The sequence below is a fragment of the Pinus tabuliformis genome, chromosome 9 (genome assembly GCF_031772625.1).
Source record: "Pinus tabuliformis cultivar Carrire ecotype Pingquan chromosome 9, CPIR1, whole genome shotgun sequence".
NCBI classification, from domain to species: Eukaryota; Viridiplantae; Streptophyta; class Pinopsida; order Pinales; family Pinaceae; genus Pinus; species Pinus tabuliformis.
In genome coordinates this window covers 564,754,254-564,763,146 of record NC_142307.1, presented here as the reverse complement: position 1 = coordinate 564,763,146, position 8,893 = coordinate 564,754,254, and the positions used below count along the sequence as shown (strand labels likewise).

General features: G+C 42.6%; 1 pseudogene; it reads right to left on the bottom strand.

Moving 5' to 3' along the window:
• Positions 1-903: 903 nt before the first annotated feature.
• On the bottom strand, positions 904-8,293 carry LOC149149774 (uncharacterized protein At1g03900 pseudogene; annotated as a pseudogene).
• Between the last annotated feature and the right edge of the window lie 600 nt (positions 8,294-8,893).

The window sequence follows — 8,893 nt, the reverse complement described above, 5'->3', positions numbered from 1 at the left end:
TTTCTTACCACAAACTGACACTGCAAATACAAAGTGTTTTTTAGATTACCATGAACTGTATGAGGGTACACATGCCTTACAAGGCTTACAACACAACTCCAACTTTTGGAGTTATCAAGTACATGCATTATAAAGACCACTACAAAACATCCTAAACTTTCCTACAATTAATATGTGTGACTCATAATACATCATGTTAGTGAGTCTATTCCATAAACTCACACACAAACTTTAACTTAATTGTCCATCATCACCTAATTTTCAATGTCGTTGCACAAAATAAATATTCACTGCACTTCTGGTCTCTTCTTTCTTTTTCTCGTTTAATTGTCTTGGATTCACTTGCATGATTTTTTAGTGTAGTTAATTCTAACAGAAAAACACTGCATTGAGTTAGCTAATCTCAATGCTTGTAATTCCAAAACATTTATAAATTATCGAAGAGACTCGAACCCAACTGCGATCCAAGTGTTATGGCTCATCCATCACCAAGCTGACCAACCCCCATTTCGAACTGATGACCTCCATAGCACTATGCATAAGGTAAAAAAAACAAACTCCCAAGGTCCAGGAAGGGCCATGGCCGCATCCCCATTGGCAGGAGGCTTAGAATTCACCCCGTCGTCCAAAAACACTTGGATCTCTTGCAAAAGAATTGAGCTGAAATACATCTGGTGAGATCTTCAACGCTCTGACTCCCCATGTTGATCGGGGAATCGAATGATCTTCCTCTGCAAAGCTCGATGTTCAACGCCTCAAACTCATGCCTTCACAACAAATCTTCATGGTGCACCACTGGCCTAATCGATTATGCGTGTACTCCACAAGAAATTTATCACTATAGAAGAGCCTAGGGGTTGCCGAAAGTGAAGAATCGATGGCATTTAAACTCCAACAGATTCTTCAGAATGCTTCCCAGCCAAAAGCAGAAGCGGTCTTTGATGAACCAGAAGAAGTGCTTGAAGGCAGGCTCATCTCAAGCTGAGAAATATCTAATAAGGGATCAACATTATGCTTGGAAGTGTCCCTTGAAAACTTTGATCCAGTGCTTTGAATTGGGCTGGAAATCATCGTAGAGCCAATTTTGGCTATCACTGTATCATTAGGTGGGGGAGGTAGAGGGGACCTGATTCTCCCACTCCCCTGGGGAGGGGCAAGAGATGCTTTTTATCTGCCCGTGCTTGAGACACTCCCTACTAAGCTTGCAGCTGAAAGCATGCCTGTACCTTCAGATGCTTTATTCTTGACATTTATACTAATAGTCTCACCTTCCTTTAACCTCTGGTTAACATCAAGGTGAATTAAAATTTTTCCATCTTTGTTCTCTTCGCCCTTCTCCTTATCCTACTCCCTCCTGATATACTTCTCGTGATCAGAAAGGGCACCATTGAAGTCGAAGGCCCCGTTCCTCTCCGTAAATCTGAGGCCAATGAAGGCATGTTTGTCTTTTCCATATTCAATCTTCAATACAAAATAGTGGGAGGAATCAGTAACAATCTCAATAGAGCTCTACGGCTAAACAATCTACCAGGATCCACCAACTCAACTGCAGCGGTGGGGTTTCAGGTATCGGATCCGCAAAAAAATCCGCCTCTCTCCACTCCACGCCACACCTTCTGGGTTGTTCAACAAGCCCTCATCACTCTGACAGGAAACGATATCGAATCTTCCTTTGATCACTGCCTCTTTACAATTCGAATTGTCGTTGCAATCACAGCGCCTGAGGATATATCAATAAACCTTCTTACTTTGAATGCAGGTCTTTTATGGCAAAGTGATCGATTCTCATAGGCAGATATTCGATGGACAAACAAAAGAATAAAAAAATAAAAAATATATTATCTTATTTCCTCAGTCTAGGACGGGCCAAGTCCAGGAGGGGCTAGGCCCTCAGGGCTCTAATACCATGATAAAAAATTGATAGTGCAAACTATCTTCACATTAATTATTCAAATATGATATTACATATATACATGAGGATTGTCTCAAGATAGGAAAACTATTTTGGACACACAATCTATTGGTTGAGAGAATATCTCAATCATACACCAAACTAGGGAAACCACTCCTATAGAATAGGAACAAACTCTTTACATATAAAGTCACAATTGAGACAAGTAGGAATTAATATTCCAACATATTATGCATATTCAAAATGGAAAAGAACAAATAACACTGCAAATAAGTAAAATGAATAAAACAATCTATATACACCTATAAAGCTCTATAGATGGCTGCGTGTGTTATGTGAAAACATGGATTGTATTGACGTGGAAAAGCCGTAGAAAAAACTACTCACTCGTGAACAATTTCCAACATAGTGTAACAAAATAATACTTTTCCAATACGTAAGGATGGTGGCTGGAAGGCACTGGTAGTGTGATTACAACTGTACGTAGTGGAGGTGGTTGGAAGACACTCTTAGTGAGTCCATAATGATAATGATCCCCTTCAAAAATCATGTCTCTAACTCTTCAACCCATTGATTTTAAGTTTTGGTCAAATTTCATGAGAAAAAAGACTTGTCCCATATAGCTAGTTGGTGTGATCATAGTGAAAGTCTCTATGGATTTCACAAGACCTTAAAATGTAGCAGGCATAAAGCATGTGGAAAACTATTTTTTAATCTAATAGCAATTAAGTAATATTAATATATAATCTTAAAATTTGTTTTTTTTAAGAAGTAAGAGTATTAATTTTACAAATTTTATGGATTGAAATGTTACTTTCGAAAATAAATATTCTTTTTGAAATTATAATATTAACTAATTAAAAATTTAAATAATTAACAATTAATAAAATGAAAATAAAATCCTCTGAAAGAAATATTATTTAAAACGTTTTTATGTTATAAAAAAATTAGGGAAAAAAGAGTTTCCATATTTTTTTTTTCTAGATAAGACTATTCTATTATTCACATTAAAGGTGTACAATTACAACATGACGAGCAAAAAGAACCAGCTGTCCAGAAGGATAGGCAGCATGAAACAGAAAGTGTCCAGAACATAGAGGTTGGACAAGACCGTGTTTTGCAGTCCCTCGCAGGGGATCCATAGGAACACAATTTAGCCTTTCTAAGCTTACCAGTTTTACAAAAAAGACACACATGATTGACCTCGACACAACAGCAGATACAAAAAATTGTCAGTATTGACAAAAAGCCCTAGCTATTGGGCAACATAACCTGAAAAGAAGTTGCATGGCTTGGATTAAGCTTCAGGAGTCTCCTCCACGATCTTGCACCATCCACCATCTGCCAGGTCCAGAGCTTGGGCCTCCTCGTTCGTAGTCGAACCAGGGGGCGCATGCTCCATCATTGTGTCATTGACGTTGTTGGCTGACGTTTACATGTCTCACGAGGGACTTTCAATTGGCATTGAAACTGTTCCCTGGTCCTCCTGAAGAACACTAGATTCACCCTCTTCTTGGGCTTCCTCGAGAAAGAGCACAGATACATGGGCAATGATCCGGGGACGGTTCAGGGAGCAGTTGAATGTGAAGATTGCAGAACGAAGGAGGGCGAGGAGGAGGAACCTGGAGAGCTAGGTTCAAGAAATTGACTGGGCCTCAGAATGCTCCCTCTTCCGCTGCGAGTGCGAGGGTGCTGACTGGAAGTAGCATCACCAGAAGAAGGTCGAGAAGGCGCACCTCGAGAGGTGCCTCTGCGGCTTAGCATTCTTTGGCGGGGCCGAGGCATGACAGCAGAGATAGCACCTTTTTGAATTACAGAACAGACCATCGAAGAGATATGATTAAGAGCATACATAGAGACTATCAGAGGGGAGCCCAAAGCAGCAACGGGGGTTGGGGAAATAGACAGAGGCTTCGAGCTAGCTGAGCTAGAGCCCAACCAACACAACACAAGGGATAGCAGAAGAAACCCATGGCGGAGTCTGGTTATTATGCACCTTCACCTGTGTAAGGACCTCCGGAACCACAGTGCAATGAGCGTTGGGCGAGTCATGCACGAGGGCGCGGGCAGGCGCGCGGACGGGCGCACGGGCGCGCGGAACGACAGAAATGCGACGAAAGCAGAAATGAAATGCGATGATACCTAGACAACACTTGAACGAAGTGCGTGGGAATGATAATGGTTTATACCACGACTTGGAGGGGACTTGCACTACGGCAGGGCCGACTCATAAAAGGTGTTTAAGGGTGTGTTGAAGGCAGTTTGGGGGGTCGGCCAAGGGGCTACCACCCACGTATGAAACCAAGTTAGAAAGCATATTAATATGACATGCATTGATGTCATTTGAACACACTTCGCACTTGGAGCTCACGCAAGGAAGAAGGGTAAAAACAGTGCGCAGAAATAAGAGGTACTACGCATACCTCATGCGTAGGTCTTAAAGGTGCGCTTGTAGTATCTCTTGAAGCCGGTTGTGGGTTGGGCAAGGTGTGCCCAGGTTAGTGCGGTTGTGCAGTTTTGTGTAGGACTTGGCTAAGGGATCTTGGGTGGCTCGGGTGAGCACCTCCCTTCGTGCAAGGGTGCACATGTATTGTAAAAGGCAGGTGGTCTGTCTATTGTAAAATTTGGTTAAGTGTGAGACTTGGTTCGGCCAAGACACGCTTGTATTGTAATCTGATTATTCTTAATAAAATTGTCGGGCAGACTCACATTACGGGGAGTTGCCCCTCCCCTTTATATTTGTTGCAATTGTTGTTCTCGGTTTAATTGCATGATGATAATGAATGAGTATGGGCTTCATTAAGTATAAAGGATAATTGCTTTTACTTAGTTGTGAAACACAAGCTAAGTATGTTAATGTGAAAGTAGGCGTAGTCCACGAATGTTATTATTGGTAAAAAGAACGCGTTCGGTGGTGCCGCACCTTGCTATAAGCGGTTGGAAGACTACCGCAGGTGTAGGGGCGTGACAGTTGGTATCAGAGCTCGGTTGGAGCTGTTAAGCAATGTTTTCTCGTGAAGTTTTGAAGTTGATAACAGGTGATATTGAGACTTGAACAAGGTTCAGGTGTTGAAGCATTTGAAGGTAGTTTCAAGACTCGGTTTGAGCAGGGTTTCTCGTGACAGTGGAAGCAGGTTTAGCATAGGTGAAGCTTAGTGCTTGGGCCAAGCTGGACGACAAGATGGCAAGTTTTGGAGAAGGTGGAAGGAAGCTCTTGCTTACCTTGGGCAGGTTGAAGGAAGAGAGGCCCCGAATCTGGAAAGAACTTGAAGTCTTGGGAAGGAATGTTGAAGAAGAGCTTCTTCAACTTGGTTGGACAATGGAGCAAGATGAAGTTGCGGATTGTGATAACAAGGAAGAGGAAGCCGTGATGGTTGAAGATGTTGCAGACATGGCCATGATGGAGGATGAACTTGAGGATGATCAAGTTGGACCAGAATCGTGCAGTTTGGGACATGGATGAATGAGGAAGAGCCTCATGATGATGAAGTAAGTATTGATACTTGTGTTTCATTTGGGCATTTGGTAGATGGATCGTATGCAGGGAGAGGCAAAGCCAGTTTGCCTATGCGATGGAAGATCTTGCCATGGATGACTAGGATGAGACCTTGTATGGAGAAGCCAGGATTGTTGGCTGTTGCAGGACTTGTTGGGGTTGTTTGTGACCTTATGGTAGAAGGTACAAAGGCCCTTGACAAGGGTGGGACTTGGTGATTGTTGTGGATGATTGGGTCATGCTTTAGCCACATGGCTAAGTTCCCAGCATGACTCATGGACAGATTGGAGGGCACACTCTTGGGTGGACTTCTCATGGTCGAGACCAAGAAAGAGTCTTGGTGGACACTTTGGTGGGGGAGCTATGATGAAGGGACTCATGACATGATGATATGGTTGAGTGACCGAGTTCACTAAACCGAAGATTGCAGACTTGGATGAGGATGACCGATTATTGTGATGAGTCTGCTTGGTGGAACTACATGGACAAGTTAGTCATCGACATCAGGTTGAAGACATGGAGCATGGCAGCCTTATGCGGGGACATTATGTGGGACCACTTATAGAGGTGTCATGGAAATCCAATGAGGAGTGCCAAGACAGAGATGTTGTGCAGGTGGATTTGCTGGTGTGACATGGAGACTTATTACTTATGAGTTGATGGAGAGGTTGTGCAATCTTGTACAACAAAGCCATGGACTTGGATGGTGTTGTGAGCAGATTATGGAGCATTCCTGCTACATGGAGATGTTGGTTGGAGATGACTCATGGAGCTCATGATGACATGAGGTTGTGACTTTTAGGGACTTCATATATGGTGGACTTAGAGGATTTGATGCATTGAGGAGCTGAGGTCAAGAGACTTTGATGCAGTATGGGATGCATACTTTCAAAGTACATGTATGGGCATGGCTTGGAAGAGTGACTTGATGTAGAGGATTGATATGAGACACTTTGGAGTGATGGAGTTACGATGATGATGATGCCTTGGTGGCTGCACTTGGGCATGGGTTGAGCCGAGACTCAACTACTTTGACACATGGATAGATGAGACAAGTGCATACTTGTTTCTATGGTAGGCTTGAGGGATGACACATTGTAGATGTGATGGAGATTGCTTCATGGACCTAGATGTGGCACATTGAGAGTCGGTTTGAGGAGATGATCTCTTCATATGGAGGAGACACACACAAACATGATGATGTTGGGATAGATGTGACTAATTTCATGTAGCACATTGACACCAAACATCATGGACAACATGTTGCAGATGAGGTGGATGGAGTTCCATGGACCTGAGCATGGATTATGGAGATAGATTCTTGATGAGTCGAGGATGTGGCAGGATGTTTTGAGAAACGACTGATGGTGGCATGAGGATATTCACTCTCATGGATTGAGCGTGGCAGTTGGACTGGCCATCCGACTAGTTCAAGACATGAGGGCATGCAGTGGGCAGAGATGTGTTGGCATTGTGTTGGAGTATCATGGCAGCAGTTCACATGAGGACACATGATGAAGACAGGAGGTCAGTAATCATGGATCAAGATGACATCTGATGGAGAGCATACCTTGGTATGGTGAGCTTGGTGGCAGTGGTCATTAAGCTGGGACATAGTGGAGAAGAGTCTCTACATATGTTGCAGGGATGTTTGCCTTGTGTGGAAAGGTCGACATCGTGGATGATGATGATCTTGGTGGATGGCTATCGGGATGGTATGTTGTCGAGGACGACAACGATTTCAGGTGGAGGAGGATGTAAGGACCTCCGGAACCACAGAAATGCGACGAAAGCAGAAATGAAATGCGACGATACTTGGACAACACTTGAACGAAGTGTGTGGGAATGATAATGGTTTATACCACGACTTGGAGGGGACTTGCACTACGGCAGGGCTGACTCATAAAAGGTGTTTAAGGGTGTGTTGAAGGCGGTTTGGGGGGTCGGCCAAGGGGCTACCACCCACGTATGAAACCAAGTTAGAAAGCATATTAATATGACATGCGTTGATGTCATTTGAACACACTTCGCACTTGGAGCTCACGCAAGGAAGAAGGGTAAAAACAGTGCGCAGAAATAAGAGGTACTACGCATACCTCATGCGTAGGTCTTAAAGGTGTGCTTGTAGTATCTCTTGAAGCCGGTTATGGGTTGGGCAAGGTGTGCCCGGGTTAGTGCAGTTGTGCAGTTTTGTGTAGGACTTGGCTAAGGGATCTTGGGTGGCTCGGGTGAGCACCTCCCTTTGTGCAAGGGTGCACATGTATTGTAAAAGGCAGGTGGCATGTCTACTGTAAAATTTGGTTAAGTGTGGAACTTGGTTCGGCCAAGACACGCTTGTATTGTAATCTGATTATTCTTAATAAAATTGTCGGGCAGACTCACATTACGGTGAGTTGCCCCTCCCCTTTATACTTGTTGCAATTGTTGTTCTCGGTTTAATTGCATGATGATAATGAATGAGTATGGGCTTCATTAAGTATAAAGGATAATTGCTTTTACTTAGTTGCGAAACACAAGCTAAGTATGTTAATGTGAAAGTAGGCGTAGTCCACGAATGTTAGTATTGGTAAAAAGAACACGTTCGGTGGTGCCGCACCTTGCTACAAGCGGTTGGAAGACTACCGCAGGTGTAGGGGCGTGACACCGTGCCTCGAGACGCTCCCTGTGGCATTCATGGGAGCTGAGAACCAAAACAAGACAGCGCGTGCGGAGGTGAACAGAGTATTAATGTAGCCATCATACATTTCTTTAAACTAAGTGAAACCCACCTGCTTGTGACCCTCCCTCCACATGGATTCAGCTCCGTTGTACATGGCTGGCAGGTGGCGGCTCTTTTCAGCCCACTCCAGTCCCATCACATTGAAAACGGCCTTAGACACCCGCATCCGGGGAAAAGAGTTTCCATATAATAAGACATTTCATGTTTTAATTATATGTAATGTTAAAAAAGAAAAATAAAAAGAAAATATTTGCATTCAAAATATATGTTAGTGGTTATGAAAAATATCAAATTTTGATATATAAAAACATTTTAACAAAATAGAATATGTTTTGGGAAATGTTTTCAACATTCATCATTACACTACACAAATTTTCTCCATTTTAAAGAGTGTTGAATAAGTTCAAATCGTTTTAGATTAAACTAAACTTTTATTTTTTACTGATTCTTTCTAAACCCATCTTGAGAAAAAAAAAATTATATTTCCTCATTATTTCAGTTAATCGACATATTGACATGATGATAGAAAAAAATGCACAAAAAAATTCATGCTAACTTTGAGAAACATGGCATTACTAAAAATCATGGAGTTGAGAATATTGTTTTCCTCATTGCCTCACCATTAGCACTATTTCTAACCAAACAAATTGAATTGGAATTCCTCTTACACGTAAATAGTAAGAAGTCTAAACTCCTTAACAGACCTTTTAGGATACAAAGAGATGTTTGTGTGATACCCCATTGGAAAGGAGGGTGTCTACAATGA